Source organism: Haliaeetus albicilla, chromosome 1, assembly GCF_947461875.1.
Source record: "Haliaeetus albicilla chromosome 1, bHalAlb1.1, whole genome shotgun sequence".
Taxonomy (NCBI): Eukaryota; Metazoa; Chordata; class Aves; order Accipitriformes; family Accipitridae; genus Haliaeetus; species Haliaeetus albicilla.
In genome coordinates, this window is record NC_091483.1 from 7457309 (window position 1) to 7479970 (window position 22662).

General features: G+C 47.6%; 1 protein-coding gene across 7 annotated transcripts in view; it reads right to left on the reverse strand.

The window, feature by feature from the left end:
- The window catches only part of SHROOM3 (shroom family member 3), a 154501-nt gene that overhangs the window by 37392 nt on the left and 94447 nt on the right, over positions 1-22662 (reverse strand). Inside the window, exon 1 of one of the 7 annotated variants that reach the window (XM_069775024.1) lies at positions 14362-14496. The exons of 3 other annotated variants lie outside the window; for them this stretch is intronic. The gene's annotated coding sequence lies outside the window, so the exon portion shown is untranslated. Of the gene's footprint in view, positions 1-2084; positions 2126-5589; positions 5778-14361; positions 14497-22662 lie in introns of those variants that run through there. 3 more of the 7 variants (XM_069775140.1, XM_069774872.1, XM_069775222.1) reach the window with 3 other exon arrangements.

Below are 22662 nucleotides of genomic sequence, written 5' to 3' on the forward strand. Positions count from 1 at the left end.
AGCTGCCTCTGAAATCTTTCCTTTTCTGCAAAGTTCGTGTTTAATTATGAATTGTTATTTATACTTGCTGCTTCCATGGTGCCTTTGGTATTTAATACCGTACATGCTAATGAGTAGCTGTACAAAGACACCCTGCTTAGCTTTGCTGTCATCTAAAAATATGGCCAGTTATGATTTTTTCTTGATGCTTGCTCGACAAACAGCGAAGGAATATAGTACTACAGATTTAAGCCTTTTTTTAAGAAAAGCCTGCTCCTGAGAAGTTTCACTGCCCCACAGCTTGGTTGCCTCTGCCTTGTGCAGAGGGCACCAGCCACCAAAAGGAAGAGGCAGCGCCTCTTGATCCACGCGGCAGTATCTCCTCTGCACAGCCAGCGCTGCCTTTTCTGAAGCGAACATCTGCAAAACGTTTCCCTATTTTTTACCACCCTCTTCAGAGCTCTTCAAGAAAGCGTGGGTGGCCTTATTTTATATTAATCAACTCCCTGCAAGATTCGTTTGCCTGTTGCTGCCATCCGATGTCTCATGTCCTTGCCAAGCCTCCACAATCCCCACAGAACTAATTCGCTGTTTTAGGGAGATCCTTTGCTTCTGACTGTAGACGACTCTGACCTACTCTGGCTGCCTTATCTGTCTCCTGCGCTGACCTCCTGTTAGCTGCATACTTGAAACGTTTCATACCATTAATCTTAACCTTTTGGGCTTTTGGGTCTTCTTTCTCACTTTCTTCAGTCTTCCTTATCCTTATTTATAATCTTCACATTCCAGTACAGATTGGTTTCCTAAATCAAGCCTAGACAACAATTAGTGGGCGTGCACGCCTCTGCCCAGCAGATCTCCCAGCTGACCAATTTCAGCCAGGGTCTGCAGAGATACTGTTCTCAATGAATTAAACTCCATGTTTCATAGAAATAGTTCCCTGAGTAATGGAAGTGGCATAAATCATTGCTCTCATTGAGGAAATGCTGTGGTGTGAGCTCAGCTGCCTGGCTACAATTCCCAAAGAGGAGAGAGATTGTACACAGGGAAGCTGTACAAAACCAAACTTCTGAAGTTTTGTCTGCACATAGCGCTTTTTTTCCAGCACATCAGCCTTACACTTCTGTCTGCACTACCATCCTATACTCTGCTTTTCTGCTTAGCTGTCTGTAGTTCCAGGTATGAGTCTAGGATATGGCTGAGATCATCCATAAACAGCACCCGGGAACTATGCTTAAAAATTATTAAAGTCTTTTTTTTTAATTTTTCAAAATGGGTATTTTTCTAATGGTTCCACCTCTTGGAGTCACGATTACTTATTTTAAACTAATGCCAGGTTTGCTGCCATGGTAATAGAAGACCTAAGTCCCAGAGGATCAAATGTTAATAGGTTTAGCAATTTTTAATGTCTCATTACTTCTAAGCCCAGTGTTATTCCTAGAAGAGAAGATGGAGCTTAAATTCTGATTTTTAAATCATTCGGGATCGACAGGAGTGTTTATAACCACTATCAGAATTAAAAGCTTTCCTAGAAAAATAACTCCTCACACGCTGACGCTTCTGAAATTGAGATTCAAGCAAGGAACTCGTCTTCCAAGTTCTACAGCAATTTGTAGGCATTTCCTGATATTTTTTCGCTTGGTCTTAAATCAGAACATTAAGAGGCAACCCTGCTCTACTACAGAAACAGCCAACAGCACAGCACAGACACAAAAATAAGGAGAAGCAGCAACAAAGCGGAACTCGGCCCTGACAACTCTGCAAGGAGGGAGACGAAGGCGTTAAGGCTGCTGTTTTATCCTCATAGCACCCCGTGTTACACAATGTCACAGGGCATCCTGAGATCCCCAGCTCAGCCAAGTGACATAAGGAGAGTTCGGCAGCTTCACCTATGGCTATCCTCATCCCGCAGGCGACGGGCAAGCTCTCAGCAGCTGATGAACTGGAATTACGTCTCCCTGTGAATGAAAACGCCGCCTCCACAACAATCCCCCATCTCTTGGCAAACAACAAGCCTTCCTGCCTCCTCCATGCTGTTAAGGAGACGGCTCCCCCAGGCAGGGCTGCAGAAGGGGAGGGAGACCATGCTCATCCCAGGCACCAACCTTGCACTCGCCAGTGGGCATGCTGCTTTGCAGATCCTCCTGCTCCGCCTGAAGTGAAAAGACTGGATTGCTTACGTATTTCTTATTTTGTTACCTCCTGTGGCTGGTCCAGAAATAGCCCCTAATCCACATATCTGTCATGCTCACAGAATCTCCTTTAGCTGAAGTGGAACTGCTCTGTGTGTCACTGCACAGAGGCCCAGGTCCTCTCCTGGACAGAGCACATGTGGCTCTTAGCTGGCAGCAGCAATATCCGCACAGATTCATTAGTCTGTGCTCACAGGACCCCCAAGCCAGACAAAGAGCCAGGACCAGCTGAACATACAAGGACAAAACATTTTTTCCTCAGAAAAATTCTTGTAAATAGAACTGAAACTTCTCCTTGGAGAGCATGCAGTGTGGACTAAAACTTTTGCTGGGATAAGTCTCTCAGTTCCTGGGTAAAATCTCTAGCCTGTCCCTTAGGACACTCACCCGAGATGGGGTAGAGCCAGGTTCAAGTCCACAGTCTAATAAGGCAGATAAGGAATTCAAGGCCGTTTCATGGACACCTCAAAATACAACAGGCTCCACCTGTGAAAACCTCTGGAAGGACTTTTTCATCCTAACACAGAGCAAGACAGGTTTTGAAATCTCAGTAAGGCTCATGGAGCACATGAATCTTGGGACCAAAGTAGGTCTTCTTCCCAGAGTTCTGCAGCAAGATCCAAGACTCAGGTAGAAACAATAATATCCACACCTTGGATTCAGATGGGTCAGTAAAGCTCAGGGAAAAAAACCCACACAACCCAAATCCATTCAGAGCGATGCTGGCTGCTGCTTCTAAGAAACAGGACTATTTAATACTTTTTTCTTCTGTACGCATCACAGGCACATCCATGCTGATATCTGTTAAGGCAGGATTACTAGAGCTGATCTTCGTGCCATAAGCCAATCATCAAAAGAGAAAAGAAGAAATTTTCCAGGAACTGTGCAAAGGCAGCTTGTGCTTTTCTAAACGCACAGGCCATTGCTTGAAGGCAAATTAAAAGGCTAAGAAATTATGGAGCTGTCTTGGGATGGCAAACTTTAGATGGATACATCTCACATTCAAGCACCCATCACTTTCAATCTCATGGCTCATACATGGTCATGCTGAGCATGCAGTATTTCAGGGCAAAGAAACACAGAGGCCAAGAAGTCACTTGGAATTAATTCAGACTCGCAGCTTTCCTTCTAGGAGGGCTCTTCACTTACGCAACTGCAACTTAAACAACTTCAATGAGTGCTGACCTTCAGGTCCACCAAGAAAAAGTCTGGAGAAAGGAGACCGCATTTTGACTGTGCAATACCGTCTAGTCCTACTTGTCCAATGTTTTTCTGGCTTTCCATTTTCTCTGAAAATGGATGGGTTTTATTTGACCTGACCTCAATCCCACAATCTGGCCACGCTGTGTTTGCACAGACCCACACAAACGCACAAACAAGCTGCTTCGGCGCCATACCTGTTTGCAAGCAGAGATCTGAAAGGAGTATTCGCATTCATTTGGGCTCCTCACTTCATTTGGTATTGGCTGAGGGATCTTTGAGAAAATGAACTCCCTCTTTGTCTGTGAGAGAGACCTAATCCTCGTTTTGCCCTGGAGGATTACTGGGTACTTAGAAAGGCACTCACATGCACATTTTTGGTTTCTGCCAGCTACATTTGGGTCCACAATATGTAGCATTTCACTTCGGTCTTTAGGTTTGACAATAGGCATTCCACTGCACCCAGACCTCGACCCCAGAGACTGCCACCCTTTTAAAAACACCCTAAATCAACGCTTTTTGAAATGTGGGCCTTCCCCTGCTTTGCATGAGTGGTTCGCCCTCAGACAGCGTGTGTGAATTCAGCGTGCAGGCAGGCAGCTGGGCACACAGCCCTGAAGACCAGAGTCCTTTCTTGTGCTGCTGAGCCAGTGGTCGGAGTGCATGGTTCCCTGCGTGGTCCTGCCAAAAAGACCTGGACCCTAGCTGGAAGGGAGAACCTGTAGGGCTGAGAAATTAGCTTTTATCCCTAGTCAATTCCTGGCTTTTGGTAATAGAATTTTATGGTTATACTCAATTATAGCTTACTGTTTGTGCCACAGTACCACCCAAAGAGCCTGCCTGTTCAGGCACTGGAGTCCACAACTCCTGGGTTGTACACACTTGATATATAATAAAAGGTCATTTGTTTTATTATAGAAATAATTATTCCTATAATAATTCCAAGTGCCCAGCACTGCAGCACCAACGCTGCGCATAGCTGGGCTTTTACTGCTGTGGTTGTCTGTGCACAAGGTGGGTTTGTCGCTGGCCATGATTTTGCTCTACCCATCAAGCTCAGGAGCCTTTTCAGCCTACTGGTGTTCCCACATGGGTAAAGTGTGCTCTGTGCAGCTCTGGCCCAAACCTTTCTGGGATTGTGGCTTAATTCTGTAAAGTAGAAATTCAGGATGTAGTTCAATGGAAGTAAAGGACTCTCATGTTCAGCTGGTGTAAATTAGCACTGACTTCAGCAGCACCCTGCCTGCTCAGGGGAGATCTCACCTTCTCAGCAGGTGAGACTTGAGAGGTTACGACTGTCTTGGTCTGTCAAATGGTACCACCACAAAAGAGCAGAGTGCAATCCGCCCTGCACCCCGACTCTACTTGTAAGTGAAATGCTTTCCTGCACCTTGTAGTCAGAGAGTTTTAACCCCCTTAGAAAACAGGTCTAGCTACTTATTGAGTTAAAACAAAAGTAAAAATACAGAGGAACGACGTTGTCATTCTATTCTACCCCAGGACTAACAGGACTATCTATAGACTTGCTCTTGACCATTACTGCAAATCCCTTTGAGTTTTTTTCAGAGACATCAAGTCACACCGGCCTTCGCGGATGCTGTGGGATTTTCTTGGGGAATCAGAGCATCACCCCCCTTCACGGGCTGTTCAGGACCAGGAGGCCACTAGGAATAATCCTTCAGACCTGGCCATAAAGGACTGTGATCAACTCTCTCTGAGGTGCAGAAGTGCTCAGATCTGTTAGTCAGAGGTGCCTGAAATGAAGACGATGTACTGAAGAGCTCACACAAGCAGAAGGATCATTAACACCTCTGTCCCTTTAAGGACCACGACTACCGCACACACGTAAAATAGTAATGTTATCCTTACAGGTTCTGGGGTATCCCAACACTGAACCATGCTGATCAAAAGTAATTTTGTATAAATTACAACATTTAACTTTTCTTACATAACACAAAACGCAGCACAAACCAGCTCTAAAGGACAAGTGTAAATGACAAAAAATAACTGCAGCTCCTGCGAAGAAAGGCAGCCACAAGAAGGAAGCAAAAGTCATACTCATATAAAATAAGGACTGGTTTCCACCTTAGGATTAAAGAATTAAAATGATTCCATGGGGAAAGACTACAAGCCCTCTATGCTGAAAAAATAGTTATGTTCACAGAGAGAGATTCAATAAGCAGAAGATATTTTCCCAGATTACTGTTTTTACACTCACCCTTCAGAACAGTGATATTTTCCAGATACAAAAGGGCCGTCCTAAGGAGGGGTCTGAATGTCAGGCAAGATGTGTCCCACCTGGGACCTGGCCATGGGGTGCAGACCCAAGACCTGAAAGGCAAGACTAGCCTTCACCGGGAGCCTTTTCCAACAGCATGTAGCAGCTGGGGCCAGACTCGATCTGCTGGTGCAGTGGTTTGCGTGAGCACTGCCTAATATGTTAAAGGCAAAACAAACTAGGTCAGTTCAGACCAACAATTTAAATGGTTTAAAGCTAAAGATTAAGGGAGTGCTTACACGAACCATTCCAGTGGCAGATGGATGAGATCTCTGGCATTGATCAGCAAGCGAGGACATTAATCTCTTCTGCCAGCACAGCTGGATCTCTCTTCCTGACTTGCATACGCATTGCACTTTAAGGAACACATCCTGAACTTTTACCCTAGCAGCCCTCCTTTGAAAATATGGATGTTACTGAAGTGCTGGAACAGTAACTCAGCTATTTTTGAAAAACTGGTCTCAGTGGTTGGTACTGAGCGAGTGACAACCTGAGCATCTATTCAGAGGGGGCAGAAGAAAGCCTCATATTCACATTTGTCACAGGCATGGTGGACGTTCAGCATCAAGAATCAACTCAAGTCTGCAGCTGAGTTGTCTCTCTGCTCTCTAACCTGATTATTTTGCAGTGCTTCCTGGTATGCCAGATTTTAATTGCAGTAACTTGAGGGGTGGAGTGCATTTTACAGGCCTAAATCACCTTGACAGGTGTAGCAATGCCTAATCCCCAGAATATGAGCTACATCTTATGAGCTGCTTCTCCATCCCACTCACCCACCTCTTCCCGGACAAATTCCTGAATCCCTTGCTCAACACAGCATCCATTTACTTCCTCAGGACTTCAGCAGAAGATTCGCTCAGGTGAGAAATGAGTATAGATTGAGTAAGGAGATAAGGATTTGGCCAGCTGCTTTGCAAAACACAATCTCTGCAGCACCTGCAGTATCATTTTGCACAGAGTTCAGACACCTGTAGCTCTCAGGGACTGTAGTATAGAAAAGCAAAGAGAAAAAGATGGTTACTACAGGATGCAGCTATGCCTACTAGTTGTCCGTCTACCCCTGAGACAAGAAATGCTGCCGCTGGTTCATCATACCTCCACTGCACCATGTTAACTGGACAAGTCCAGTGGAAAACCAATATACCGGTCCAGGGAGGGCATGAAAATAGCCTGGCAACAGCAGAAAGACTTGAGCTTTTCAGGTACATACAGAGTCCACAGGGTGGGATATAAGCACAGAGCAAACAAAAGCCTGCTAACACAGCAGAGTTGCAGTCTGGCTGATCACCTCCTTGCATTTTTATTTGTAAAGAGTTCAGTGAGTTTGCTGTGGTTACTGTTCCCCTGCAGCACTGCTATCACAGCTTTTTTGTAACTTCAGCTATAAACGCAGCTATAAATCAATGCGGGCAGCACAGCCCGTGGAAGCGAAGCCATTCGAGTTACAACAGTGTGCGCGCAAGGCTAAGGCTCTGCCCTCTGAGCATTTTGTGATTCTTTGACTTCTGATGAGAGTGCCCAAGGCGAGATACAGAAATGCTGGCTGCTAAGCTAAAAAATAAATAAATATCTGTTTGTCACTCAAATTATTTTTAGCATCTGCCAGTCCGGCAGAGATGAGAGCTTTCTGACAAGAGTTTGGAAAAGGATGAGGACTGCAGCCATGACAAGACACATCAGATGAGAGAGGAACCCTTGGCCTCTCTCGCCTGGCGCTATGCCCCAGTGCATCCCCACTGTGCTCACACAAACCACCTCAAAGGAGGAACCGGCCTTCCCGACTCCACTCCCTCCCGGCAGCAACGGAGGCCCCCAGCACCTGCGGCTCCTCCAACAAAGGCAAGGGCCCACCACCTACCCCTGCCCGGCGAAGCCAGCTGGAGTGTGGGGCGGTGGGGGGCCAGCCACCCCGAGCCTGGTGCCGGCGGTGCGGGCAAGGCGGCCCCACCGCACATTCCTGCCGCCAGCGGTGAGGGGTAGGCTTGGGGGACGTGCACAAAGCAGCCGGTTTTAAAAAAGAAGCGGGAGGGAGGTGAAGAATAGGGAGGACTGTAAGCAACAATAAAGCAATTATTCCAGTTTCAGCAGGCTGGGGAAGCATTGTAAGGGTGGAAAAGACAAGTGGGCTCGAGTCTCATGGTTAGCACCAAGCGGAGATGGATGAGAAACGAACACCGGAGCCACAAAAACCTTCGCAGTTGCCAGCAGCCAGGTCTCAGCCCCTGGTGGGATGCCGCCTGTCTTTGCACGACACTGCTAAGTAAATAGTTAACTTCTCTCTCTCTACATTACAAAATCTTATACAGCCTGCATTAGAAACAGGAATAGTAACATCATCACTGATATGTGAACAACTGCTAAGAGTAAAGAGTCATGAACATTTTTCCTTCAACCACAAGACTGGGGAATGTAGAAATTTCAGGCCATTTAGGAGCATAAATAGACCTCTGCCATCCTCCTGCTGAAAGGATACTACGAGCATCTTTCCTGTACACAGCCCTATGTGTGGGAGCTCTTCTGTGCACCCTGCCAACAGGAAAACTCTTCCCCATCACCTTGTCTACTGTGTTTTGGTCCGACGATCCTGAGTCCATACCCATATCATTTCTCGGGCTCAAAGCAAGATCTGAAGTTGGGAGTTCAGATGTTCTACTGCGTGCGCTGCAGGGCTGGATTAGCACCCGCAGAGGCCGGGGGATGCTAACACACTCACCTGGATGACGTCAGGGTCTTCCCTGGTGATGCTGCCCTTGGGTACCAATGGGGCAAAGCACCTCCAGGAACAGTTAAGAGACATTACACTACAGATCACCATATGGCTTTGATTTCCAGGGAAATATCTCAAATCCTGCTGGTTTCCCGGGAACATGAAGGTACTACTCCTCTGTAGATAAAGAACCTTTCACAGCTCTTGGGAAACCCAGAACACCCCACTTAGCCTAAATCCCTATCAGCCTTTAATGGGGCTTTCCTCACAAGTCACTTAAGACACATCTTAAAAATCCACCCAAAACCACTCTGTTTGAAACAGTATGAACTACTTTTCCTTAGAGCAGCTCCAAGCAGATTAAGACACTATGGAGGAGATGACCATGCACTGCAGTGCCAACTGGCAGTCTGACTTGAGGTCTTTCACAGCTAAGCAGAAGGCAGCCATTTACAAGTTAATGAAAGACAGCTCACGTGAAAAATTGTTATTCACCACTGTGAACACCAGCACCCTCTTAAAAGAAGCTGCATCTTTGCTAGGGACATGCGGTGATCTGTAGTCACAGTCTGGAAATCTCTGCTCTGCGTGTCAATAGGAAAAAGGGGAGCAATACATATCCCCAGTCTCAGTCTCTCCTCGTACACAGGACATGCTGTGACCATCCTCACTGAAAAAAAAAAAACACCTCCAAAATTAAGTCTTGGTGGAGCCAGTCCCAAACACAAATTATCATTTGAGTCGCAAGTGCCAAACTCTTTCACAGAGTGAACAGCAAACCCAAATCCTATTAAGAAGCCATCAGTGTCAATATTTATTTCTCACGAATCAGGGACAAGTAGCCTAATAAATGGTGTCAGACTGAGCCTGGTGAGATGGAAGAGGAAGGGGATAGCCTTGGGGAAAGGACATGACATTAATCAGCATCACCTCTGCAAAACCCTTGACAGAAACAAGGTAGTAAACTCATTAGCCACTTAGAAACTAAGCTCCTTTTTTGCTTCACACAGTGATAGCCCACAGTTTCCAGTCTGAAGGTTTGGCATCCTTCACAAGAAACCCACCGGGCCCCATAAAATCTTTTCCTTTCAGTCTACCTCTCAACACACACCTCACTCTGGTCCGGACAGGCTTTGCTGGCTTAACTGCTCTCTTCCCTGACACAGAGCAGCACCATCCTGAGGTCTGGACTGCAGTTCATTAAGCACTCAAATCAGTATGGTGTAAGAGAGCTTCCAGGCAAAAGATGTCTGCACAGGAAGACAAACAAATAAAACAATGATTTCACAAGGCAAACTCCTTGGCTGCAAGAGCCACTTAAAATATTGCAGCTTCTCCTTCTCCCTGTGGATCATTCCTGCCCCTTGGTGGTGGTATACACCGTCTCATCGAGTGTGCTAACAGCACCATTCGTGCAGCTGCACAGCAAACCAAGGAAGGGAACCAGCCCAGCTTAACTTCTGCCAGATGACCCTGCTGAAGGTGCCTGTGCCAGAGCCCAGAAACAGACCCAGCTTTCCTCTGCACCTCATCACAAAAACAAGTTCACGCTGGGTGAAACACAATGATGGTGCCAGGTCTTTCAATTGATGTAGCTCAGTGAAGATATGTGGATTATATTTGCCCCTCGCTTGAGACACAGGCTAAATTTTGGTTTTGTTTATATGCTGTTGCTTGGCCTTCTTTTACCCCTGCATTTTCTTGTTTCTCTTTAATGCTTGCTGCCCTATTCCTCATCCTCTGCACCTGGGATCTAATAATCTGCCTGGAACGGCCAGGACCAATACATACCCTTAACAGACAAATTGTTGGGAAATCCGCTTAAAAAGAACTCGTGAGCTGCATAACAATACAGTTTCCTTCTCCCTACCTAGATGGGAAAACACAATATTAAGACAAATACACTCCAGGCTTGATCTTTCCATCACGGCGGTAGCTTAGTTTTTAGAGCCATGCCTTACAGCACATATTTGCTCCCATCTATCCAGGGAAACTTAAGCTGCCATAGCACGATTAGGATGCGGCCATCTTGCGCAGGGGGCCCTGTGGCCCTGTCCCCACTATAACTGTACTGTGCACTGGCCATCAGTTATCACCACGTACTTTACTTAAATTAGTCTGAAATGGAGTCTGTCTCCAGCCTGGAGCCTGTTTGTAACTGCAAAGGAATCTGTGCCCTCCGTAACACACGAGACGGGATCAGGTCACTGCTGGAGAGCACTTGGCCTGGCTATTTTTATTGTCTGCCCGAATACTTTTCTTCAACGCCGTTTTAGGTTGCTGAAAGAATAGTAAAGATGAGATTTTTTTTAAAGAACAGATACACTGATAATCCATAGGAACTGTGTCCTTTTAACTTTTGGACGTTTCTCAAATCTTTGCCCTGTTGCCAGGATGCTGAAGGCATTCTGAAGTCACAACATGATGAAATCTAATCAGGGTGAAGTGGGCTGGTTTCATTTTCATCAGATTCCTCTTTCAAAGGCACAATTTTACCCTTCTGATCCTTCTCCCTACCACTAGAACTGAGCCAATACAGCAGTTACTGCTACATCAAAAAACCCACCCAACCCTCTTCCACCAAGAACAACTGATGACTGAAATTCTTCATGTTTCTTTAAACCCAGAGAACAGTGCCACTGCTTCAAGCACTGGTGCAACTAGAATGTAAAGGATTAGAGAAATGGCTCGCATCTGAATACAGGCAAGCGTGCATCACATCACGGTTAGCCAAGCTTTTCACTCAAGTTAAACTTGGTAACAACCCCCCTAAATCATCATTTTCAAACATACACAGTCTTTTCTTATGTGTCTCTTCTTTCCACTTAGGTATCACAAAGTTTTAGATATTTATATCCTCTTGCAATTCTGGGTTCTTTGGAGTGAATCATCTATTTTCAACACAGCACTTGCCAAGAAAAGGGAAATGCTTGCGAAGACAAGCATGCAAATCGACAGTCTGCATCCTTCTCGGTCTCTATAGGACAGATGACCCTTGGGGAACATCCCTGTTGCATCCACAAGAGAGAGGCAGCCGCAGTAACAGGAGAAGGGTGACCCACTCTCTGCTTGATTGCCACTGTCAAAATGAGGGACGGTGCCATCCCGGAGGCTGTCAGACAGGACGGCTGAGACAGCGGGAGGCTGTGAAATCCTACTTTTGGAATGGAGTCAGGGCTTGTCTAAAACTGGTACAAGAATTAGGGAAACACTGTCATTGTCTCTGCCCTGGTTTACAGGAGTTTAGCTGAGCTCTACGTATTGTTCATTCAGGGCAATACGCTTTAGCCCCACTGTGCAGCTTGCTTGTATGCCCGGTGATATAAAGGTAGTCTTTGTGTGGCAAGACTCAAGACTCCCAACTGCACTCTTACAGGAATCCAGAGCACAAATAAGCTTCCACTTGGGGACATTCATGAATAAGCATTTGTAAAGAGCAATTAGTACTTAATTTCAAATGTTTGACCTGTCTCAGATTTGCGGCTAGGTCTGCAGCTAGCAAAAATCGGCTTCATTCCATTTCCATGTCGATAACAGGTTTTCCTTCCCAGCAACTCAAGCATCTGATAGGCTGTGAGTAGTGTGGCTACTGTGGGCCTGATCCTGCTGACCATAAGCCATTCTCTATTCCCACATCCATTAAAGTCAGCCACCTTGCCACTGTGAGCACCAAGAACTCATCACATCAGTTCTGCTGAAAGGGTCAAGCCAGCCTACCCAAGTTTAAAATTGAGTGGGCGTTGTTGCATCAAGGCCCTCCAAACAAGGGTTCAGCCTTCACCCCTTCTCCTACACCCATAACATCATTCCAGCAGCAGAGGTACTGCAGTCTTCACCTGGATGTCCAAAGGCCAGACACTGAGCCACGGTTACCAAACACCCAGTGCCGATCATGATAACTCTTTGTCTAAACAAATGTTAGCCAAGCTAGCAATTCTGGTGGGAATGACTCAGGGCTAGGGAAGAGTGGCATTATAAAATACTCAGTTTGATGTCATATCCTGCTTATTTATTTACTTATACCGCCACTGAGGTGAGGAAGCCCAGGAACGGACCAGGCCCCACTGTGCCAGATGCTCTGCAAACACCACAGTGAAGAACAAATGCTCACCCAGAGGGCTTACCATTAAAGTAACTAAACAAATGCAGAAAGGATGTTTTCCCCATCACTGCTGTTCCCGCAGCACCCTTCTGGAGTCCATCCACTCACCGACACCGACTGCATCCTGCTGCAAGGAGCACAGCTTTTCTCTCATTGCTGCCAAGAGCTAGACCACTATGCAGAGGGAGAAGAGCTATACATCACACTGCTTTTCTTCTCACAAAAAATCCGGGGTCTGCTTGTTTGCCATCTACTGAACACAGGGACATTTGACGAGGCTCTTGGCTGCTGCAGAATCACAGCTTGCCTGTCTCCCAGAGGCAAGACTCCCACCTGCCACGGTAGCAGCCCTCTCTGCAGAGCAATGCCAAGGAGGCTGGAGCTGACTGTGTACGTAGTTGTTGGCTTCTTAGCAGAGTTTTATAGCTAAACTTCTGGCCTGCTGATCTCTGGAAGAAAAGCCTCTGTGATTATTAAATGTCAGCCTGAACTTTCCCATAAAAATTACAGTATTCCTTATTTCAGTCAAACTGAACTTCCCTCTTTGATTTAAGAACCACAGGTGCCAAGCACCATTCAATATGGGCCAACAAGCTTTCAATCCTCTAAATCCCCATATTATGGGCCTGCAGGAGCACCCCTCTCTGTCCAAATTGCAGGCTGGCCTGGACTTCACCTCTCTTAGTTAAAGGAGTTTTAGGGCATTGATTTTTCCCTAACATTGCTCCTGCTGGAGTCAAGGAAAATCTCGACAAGCACCCACCAGGACCTGAGTCAGGCCTCCACTGCTGAGAAAATACACTGGGCTGCTGAGATTCACACACACACCCCCACTCTGGCTTGCTGGCTAAAAGACGGCAAAACATGACTGCGGCTTGGGATGAAAAATGCACATGCTTCAATGTGTGCTGCTGGTGTCACCTAATGGACAGGGAGCACTGAACGGATAGGAAATTTAAGGCTGGGTATAGGCAGAAGAACATGCAGAGGTCAGTCTTTAAAACGCATTATAGCAGGGAATGAGAAAAACAGACCTCTGGACTTCCTGGGTAGAAGAAACTGAGAAGAAAGTTGGAGTGAAGGCAAATGGGTAAATGAGGTCTGTGGGTCACGGCCCTCCCAAATTTACAAAGAAAGATGCTGGCTGATAATGTTACATTTGAAAATAATTCTGTTCTTAGCCATTTTAAGGAGTCTGTGGGTCATTCCAACCAGGTGATAAAACTTCTCAGCTTCTGTCCCAGTATCTCATTGCAAGGTGCCTGCCAGCAGAACCACCTCCAAGAACACTACACTACTTACTAAAACATGCAGCAGCCACGAGGCGCGCGCAAACAAGAAACCTCCTGCTGTTCAGGTGCCCAGCAATTTCCTCTAGAGAAAGTACTGTAAAGGGACCCTCCAAACACCGTGATCCTAGAGGCGTGCGTGCAATCAGAGCAAAAAGACGGGGTTTAAATCACACCTGCAGAACCCCTCCGAATAACGAGCTTTCACGTGTGGGCAGAGGGAAGGGCGGCACGCCGGGGTCTGATCCCACACCCCTTCCCTCCCTGCATCCCGAGGCTCCAAAAAACCCCGAAGGAGAAAGACAGCACCTGGAACGGGAGGGGGCGGCCGCCCCCAACCGCCCTCCCCGGGCCGGCTCCGCCGGTGCCAGCCGGACTCCGGGGCCGCCGCCCTTTGTTAGCCCGCCCTGCCCTGCCCGCCCCCGGCTCCCCTTATCCTTGCAGCGGGAGATCGCGCGTCCGTCCCCCCCCGCACCCCGGGCACCCCGCTCTCCGTCCCCCACGCCGCCCGCAGCACCGCGGCCGCCGTGCCGCGACCCGCCGCCCCCGCCGCAGCCCGGTGCCCGCGCATCCCCGGCCGCCGTGCAGCGCCCCGGAGCCCGTTCCCCACGTACCCCGGCCGCCGCCGTGCGTCCCCCGCCGCCAGCCCGCTGCTCCCCGGTCCGGGCGGCGGTCGCGCTCAGCGTGCCCCGGGGCGCCGGCAGCTCCCGGCGGCGGCGGTGCCGCGCTCACAGCCGCGCCGGGCGAGGGCGCCGGAGCCCGGCGGCGGCTCCTCCGGCCGCCCCCGGCAGGTGCCGCGGCGGGCAGCCCGCCCCCAGCACCGCCCCGCCGGCCCGGCCCGGGGTTGCCTCGGGGGAGAAGCGGCCTTGCGAGGACGGGGGGGGGAGGCCGCAGGAAGGCTGCAGGCTGTTGGGGCGGGGATCCCCCGGGGCTCGCCGCCTCCCCTCAGCACCCAGCGCGGGGTGCTGGGGCGAGGATCCAAGGCCGAGGGCCAGCCCGCGGCTCTGCCCACCGCATCTTGCCGCTGCAACCGACCGCAGCCGCACGGCCCGGCCGCCCGTCGCCACGGCCTGAGCCAGATGCGGCCGAAAAGCGCATCGGTCCTCAGTGAAGGGGGACCGACTCATGCTGCCTTGCGCTTTTTATGGCCGCGATGGCTGGCTGGGCTGAAAATCGGCGGTTGCACGCTGCAAAAATTGGCTGGGTACCGAGCTCTCCCTCCCCGCACGGCTCCTCTGGGCCTGTGCCACCAGCGTGAACTCGGCCTGAGCTCCCGTCCGGTCGTGGTGCGCAGACCTCGGAGAACTGGGCTCTCTCCAAAGCGCTGCCATCCTTTCCCCAACCTGTCCCGGTAAACATCCAGTCCCACCATCCTGTAAATCGGAGGCTGCTGGGCTGCATTGTGGGTGCTTCTGATGGCACGCTGATCCCGCGCTATCGCAGTCCTCAAGAGCGAGTCTCACCAGCCACTGCAAGCCATGTTAACGCAAGGGGTGGCTTTAACAGCGTCTGCTGTCACCTACCAGGTTTGTTTCATAGAGGACATTTAATCAGCAAATGAGCTGTATTAATTTAAAAGCTACATGAAGCTGAACTGTTACATCTCACAAAGGAAGATGACAGGCAGAGACAAGATAAATAAGCCCTTCTCATTTCTCGTATTCGCTGTGAATAACTGAAAAAAAACTTTCAAGCCATGAAACGATTTGTGTTAAGCACAGGGGAAGGAGTTAAAGTTTTAAAGCAGAAATCTGTACTTCTAATGCCCTGTTCTTGGCTGGTGTAAAACCAGCACAGTGCCACTACTGAGCCGAGCTGGTTTACGTCTAGGAATTAAAGTGGCCGGACTTCATGTCACGGAAGTCTTCCTGGCTGAAGACTGCAGGATTTCACTTTCCCGTTCCCAGTGCTGACAGATTTTGCAGGTGAAATGAAATCAGTTTCTGCTTTCCCTCCCTGCCACTTGCCATCCACCTTCCTGTCCTTTTGATGCCTAACACCTTCCTCTCTCTCTTTCTGTCCTGTATCTTCCTTTAGGACTCCTGGGTTTTTATCCGGTAGCTGTTTCCTCTCAAAAGGTGGCTCCACGTTCACTCTTGTTCTTTGGATTTGCACACGGATGCGAATAAAGACCCGCTCCTGACACTACAGACTTTAATACCACTTAACTCAAACTCCTCTGCAAGCTGCTGGGAGCACCAGAGGGCCGTGCAGAAGGAAGATGGCAAGTCCGCGGGGGAACATGATGCACATTCACTGAAGGGAAGAAAATACTTTTTGACCGCAAAGAAGTGAGCAAAGGAGATGCTGGAAAAGCTGCCCTTCACAACACGAGTATCTGGCACATAATGGATCTTTTATCCGGGGATGTCTGAAGGCCATCCAAAAGTATCCCTATTTTATGGAGGAAGAAATTAATATTTTATAGAGGGAGGAAAAGGGATGTGCCCTTAATTCAAGTGGGAAAGAATCCCACTCCCCAATGTGCTCTTCACAAGAAAGAGGCTTCCCTGAAGCCGTTTACTCACCACCGTTAAGCTATCATAAAAGTTTACATGGATAGTTTTATTACAGTTCATAAGTAACTTATTCTGTCTTAGCCTAAAATGGTTCCTGTCGGTCTTATTTGAACTAAAATATTCTACTCCCCAAAAATAATAAAAGTGGCTTAATGGCTTTTTGCACAGGTGCATCTCTATCAGGTTAAATTATGTTCAGCCAGTGCTACTTTTCATGCTGACATCTCTTTCTCTGTCTGCTAACTCATAATCACCAGCCTAAAACGCTTAATGTTTAAGAAGATGCATAAATCATAGAGCCTGTGATAAACCAGCATGTGAGATGCAGAAGAAACACTTGAGGTAACGTTATAAAGGCAGTAAGCATTAGCTGTGAGTCTTAATTATGAAAGCCATCATGAAGCGGCAACTCTCATAGCAGAGTAAGTACCATTTCCTGTATTTTTTTCACTTTCTGCTTCCTAATGAAAAATATTTGTCTCTGTAAAATCTGGCATGCTATCACACACCTGGATACAGCCCCGGTTTGTGATGACTTCGAGCACGCTACACAGTTAGCATGGCCGTCAGTCAGGTTTCCACTGGGGGACAACAACATACTCCTCCCGTGCTTGTGCCAAAGGGGATGCGCCATCAAAATGGGTTAATAATTTAAACAGCTCTAATTGCTATCTTACAACATGAAAAGTCACGTTTTGGAAACAGGATTAAACAGCCTGGTAATAACGATGAGGAAAGATTACTCAGGTGACGCCTGCCCTCCGGTTCCCTTTCCAGGCAAGGGTCCCTTTCTGATCTGAACCAAACACACCCATCGCCCAGCTAAAAAGCCGATCGCTTTATCCACAAGCCCGCACGGCTATCTGCTGCCAGCAGAGCTCCTGCTTGCAAACGTCATTCAGTTAAAGGCGTGACTTTTGCTATCACCTCTCCTGGGTGTGATTTCTCTCTCTGACTGGAAAGCTACGTGGAACGCTGTATTTTCCCACACCAGCACATGGACTGTATGCCACCTGTTCAGGATCATTCCATCAGGAGCCAGATGGACAATAATTTGCTTCATGAAATGATTCCAGATGGTTTTATTGAGATTTTAAACACTTCAAGTGTACTTTGCATCTTGGCCAGCAACTCTGAGAGATACTGCGTGGTAAACAGTTTCTCAGAAGTTACCAGGCAATGAAACAAAGTCCTTTTTGGCATGTAATCATAAAAGCTCATGAACATTTGTCCTTCTGTGATAAAAACAACAACAAAAAACTACCACCTGTAGCATAAACCTGAGGCTCCCCATAGCCTTGCACTATTTATTTAAGCATTATGTACTTATGATAGCACAGGTACTCGCCCTGAGGCAGATGACAGGCAGCTAGTCCAAGCGGGAATTAACTATGAGGGATCATAACAAGCACGTAGTGCTGACAAAAGGAAACCTTCAACACAACTTCCAGCCGTACCACCCTGGAGCGATGACCGCAGCTTTCTTTCTAGACTAAACAGGCATGGGTCAGGCAAACATCCACACTGGGGAGCGGAGGTGCTGCAGGTAGCTCTGGCTGACGGACAGCCACATCTAGGAGGTTCTCAGTGTCCACAGCTCACCTTGTGTCTTTCCTACATCAGCAATGCTACTTCTATTTTGGGTTAGACGGCAATATCTTTCTAGAACGCACGGACCATTCTCCTGCAGGATACAACCAGGCTGTAGGGGAGTGTGCTGACCCCCTGTACCATCACTGGACCAGTGCTCTGCTGAGTGGTGGTGGCAGTGCCCTAGCTAGGATGCCTCACTGGCCTTACACAGCTAAACCCATTCTGCTCACATCTAAAGCCATGTTCACATCTTGCTGGGTGATACCTGGTCCTTCTGTGAAGTGCCAGCTTGGAAAATTGGACTTTGGCCTTTGTGCAATTCTCTCCTGATCCCGCTTCAATGGAAAAGTGATTTTTCACGGTTCGGTTGGAGCAGCCCTGGGTGGCATGCTGTCCTGTATGTACTTAAGCAGCTGCTGCGTCACAAGGCAGTCGGCATGCAGGCCAGCGTGCAGAGCAGGGCCACCTCTCCGGCACAGCTCAGCTCCCACTGAACTACCTGCATACCTTTTTCTGGCAGAGACCAGGCTAAATGCTGAGCCCTTCAGTGCTTCTTCTAGAAAGAAAAGCCCTTCCATACAAACAAATGAAAGAATATATATAACAAAGCATGATTTCTCAAAGGTATAACAAAGCATGATTTCTCTGACTTTGAAAACATATGTCCTTTGACTTAAAAGAAAAACTGAAGAAAGTAGAGCTGGACTCTGCAGCGCCCAGATGGCTTTCTGACATGTTTCTCCCAACTGTAGCAATTTGCATTAGAAGCTGAGTGAAATATGGCAGAGATGGATATGAGTACGTGTTCAACGGGTGCAGTGAAGACCTTGCCCTTCTCACTGCCCTTTCCCACCTGGCAATGGTGGGAGTCAGATCAGAAGCAGGCAGGCAATTTCATTTTAGCTCCCACATGACAGTGAACAGCTAGTGTATACACTGCTGTCATCAGCCCTGCAGCCTGTCAGCTGGATCTGGAGCAGAGGGAGATAGACTCAGAAAAACTTGTGTACACACCACCTTGACATGCATTTACTGTGTTTGCCTTTGGGAGTAGATGAAGACGCCCTAGGGCTATGTTTGCACCATTCTTGCAAATAATTGTTGGAAGCCAGTTGCAGGAGCCATCACAACTAGAGCTCTGGATGGTAATGGGAGCGTCGATCTATGGTCGTGATGATTTGAGGGTCAGGTTACAGCAGCCCACTTTGCGTGCCATAAATTCGTTCACTGTCAGTGGCCACTTTGAAATAAAATCAAGCATTCTGGTCAGCAGACCACACAACACCCGCTGCACACCTTGTCAAATGCAGACTAGGGGCATTTCTAAGGGTCATGGAGGCTTTCAAGCTATTACCTGCTTCAGTTCATGTCACTGATGGACTTGGTAATGGAGACGGAAGAATAAACACAGCATATTTCCTCGAGCTGAGGCCATTGCGTATTAGCAGGATCAACGCATGTACGTGATAAGTGGGTACAACTGCACTAGACCTGCAAAGCACTCGAGCACATTTTTCAATCTGATGCCATGAATAATTCTGCATACCTCCCCTTCCCCATGTATTTCACCAGAGATGACAGGAATAACTGTGCTGTGGGGAAACAAAGGACTCAGACTATTAATTTGGGAGTTTTTTCCTCTTTCACTTTTTTCTAGTGGCCACAAAACCCCCTCCAAATGCCCAAATGAACAGCAAAAAATCCAAAGGGAAATAGATATTAAGGGACTCGTCAGAGGACCAGCAGCAAATTAAAGAAAGGTATAGGCTAACTGGCAGAGTGAGAAAGCCCAGGTAACGCAGAGAACATGAATGCCAAGTGCATTTTCTGGGAGGCTGTATTCACCCTGATGCACCTGGGCCCTGCATCGCAGCAATGCTCAACAGTGCCGGAGCCAGTGGGAGCTGGTGCTCCTGTTCTCCACCTCCCTGGCCCCATGCTCCCTGGTGCCTGGATCCCAGGTACTGCCACGCTCAATGAACAGCGTGCTCCCAGGGCACTGGATAACTGAGAAAACTTCCTTCTTCCTGTTTAAATAAAGCTGCGATGTCTCCTGCGAGGCGATGGAGCGCCGCATGCCCACGTGCCCCGGCAATGGCATTGGAAGAGTGGCATGGCATTGGAAAAGCACAGAACTGCGGATCCCCGCGCCCCCCATCATGCCGTGCTCCTCTGCCTCCCCGTCCTCTTGTTTCTCGCAACATGAACTGCTGGACACAGAACTGGGCTACAGCTGGTTCACAGAAATGGAAAAAAGATCTTATTTCGAAGGATGAAAGGACAACATCAAATGCCCCAAAAGGAAACTGTCTTGTGCTTGTGATTTATGTCGCTGGCTTGCTGGCCAATGCAGATGCCAGGCTACAGTAAATTTGGACTGGTTTGTACATTTGCTCGGGCAGCTGGTGCGAAATGCGAGACCTGTGTCACGTTTGCTGGTAGAGGAAGGGAAGGCGTGGGATGGACAGAGGAAATGAGTTTTTGAAATAAGACATGGGCTGCATTGAAGAAGGATGCTTTCCTTTGAGGAGTTGTTTGCAACGCTGACCTACCCACAGACCATGAAGAGCGAGAGCAAGGAGGGGCTGGAGCCAGGGCTATCAATCAGAGGAGAGCAAAACTCCAGGGGAGGTTCAGGTTTTGCAAAACGTGCCCAGTCGCCTTTCGATTTTGCAAACCTGAACCACAAGTTGCTCAGAGCCAGGACTGCTTGAATCCAAGCCCATAAAGCTGGGGGAAGTTTAGAGAAACTCCCCATCTTGGCTCACCTCCAATTCAAATTAACTCCTGGAAGGTGAGGAGGTGTTCAGATAAATATCAGAAACCGCTCTCTAATGGGTCAATGCCATTTTTTCCAGTGAACCCCAGTGATTTTTCTTGGATCTCTCTTACATGCATATCTCAGACTGAACTTAAGATTGCTGTGAAAAAAATTAAGAAGCGAGGAAGTCCAAACACTGCAGCAATGAACAAAATCCATTATTAAATTTTCTCATGGTGGCTCCTCCAAAATGAAACCAGTGAAAAATTAGTTTAAGATTGAAATGAATCTGAATGCAAGAGGTGTGTAGAGAAGCTCACTGTTACGTCACGGGGAATTCAGAAAGAAATTACATATTCACATGTGCCGGCTCAGGAAAGTTAATTCTTAATGTTTTTATCCAACTGTCCTGCCCTCTGCACTGAAACTTTCTAGAATATGTCCCTAAGCTTTTCTCCAGTTCTTGGTACTGCAGTCACTGTGAGCACCGCTCTGTGAGTGGAGATATCCCAATGTTATAAATGATGATAATGATGATAGCATAAAGAGGAAACAGAGGAAGACTTCTTAAACGTATCAAGGCGAGGAAAAGGGCAGAAAACAGATGTGCATCTACTTTTCCTCTAGCATCCTGGAGAGGTGAAAGGAAAGCAGATAGAATGGCAGTTTTCTCTTGCTGTGAAAAACCTCCTGTTTCCTTCTGAGCCACTGACAAGCAGATTTAGGGAAAAGAAGAGGAAAAAAGGACATTTGTACAGCAGAGAAAAAAAGGAGGCGCCTTTGAAGACCTAATTAACAGACTCTGTCCCAAGTCACTTCAGTTCAGCTGCATCACAAAAGTCTGACAGAGATCCATGGGACCACAACAACCTGCCTAAGAGAGTAAGACACTGTAAACAAAACCAGTTGCTCCCAAAACCCACCCCCCTCCAAATTCAGGGGGCTGGGAAGGGGAGGAGGCTGCAGCTGAAGGCCTGTTTTCCTGCTCACTAATAAATTTAGTTTACAGAAGCTTTTGTGGGTCCCTTTTAAGGTTGTTTGTTGATTAAAGCAGCAAACAACAAACTTAGCCTTAATTTATGCTTCTTTCAACATTTCAAGCTTGGGGGGGATGCTTTTTATAGGAGTTAATGAGGCAGAATAGGTTCTTTATGGGGAAGATATTTTCTCACCAAATTAAAACCTGTATTGAAAATAAAATAATGAGATGAAGGTGGCTTTTCTTTCAGAAGTAAATAAATCTTGGAGTAGGAAACTTCTCACGCACTTGGAACTGTCCTTATCGGAGAGATCTGAGAACAGCAGGTTCACAAGATGTTCTCTCTCTCTCGTTTTTTTTTTAATTTTGCCTTCCTCCTTTCACCAAGACAGTAATAAAGCATTATTTGCTGAAAACGTGCAAACAGCTCCAGTGAATGAGAGCACGGAAACACTGGGAGCTCAGCAAAAGAGAAAACATCTAGTTCCCTTCGCTACAGCAGAGTCATGAAAGCCCACGGCAGGGACTCATTCCTACCATAACCATGGGGGTATCGCAGGCAGGGCAGAGAAATGGGCCACATCATGCCACCTTAGACACCCATGCAAGTCTTAAAATAGGTCCTAGCAGAATTCCATGTAAGAGATAATTTTCTAAATTAAAGCTTCCTTGCTGCCTCAAATCTACTGCATTTTGCCAGTCTGGAGTAGCAGCACAAGCAAAATGAAGTACCTGAGTGGGCAGTACTGGAAGCTACTGTGTGACACCAGTAATCAGCACAGGATGTTATTAATTAGGGACAAGCAGACAGAACAAGGTCCCTATGTGATAGGAGAGCATCAGCCCTGGTTCCTCTTAGCAATGGGAAAGAAAGCCTTCCTTTCATTGCAGGCTACAAGCACACTTGAGAATGATAACCCTGTTTGTCTTCACCGGAAAGACTGAATAAATGCAGGTCTCACAGGTGTAAAAACTGGTTGGTGCAGTCTTTGCCGTGTATGGTGCTATATATGCAATTCCACTTTTGGGGTATTCTGTTTTTCAATGAAATGCCAATATTTTC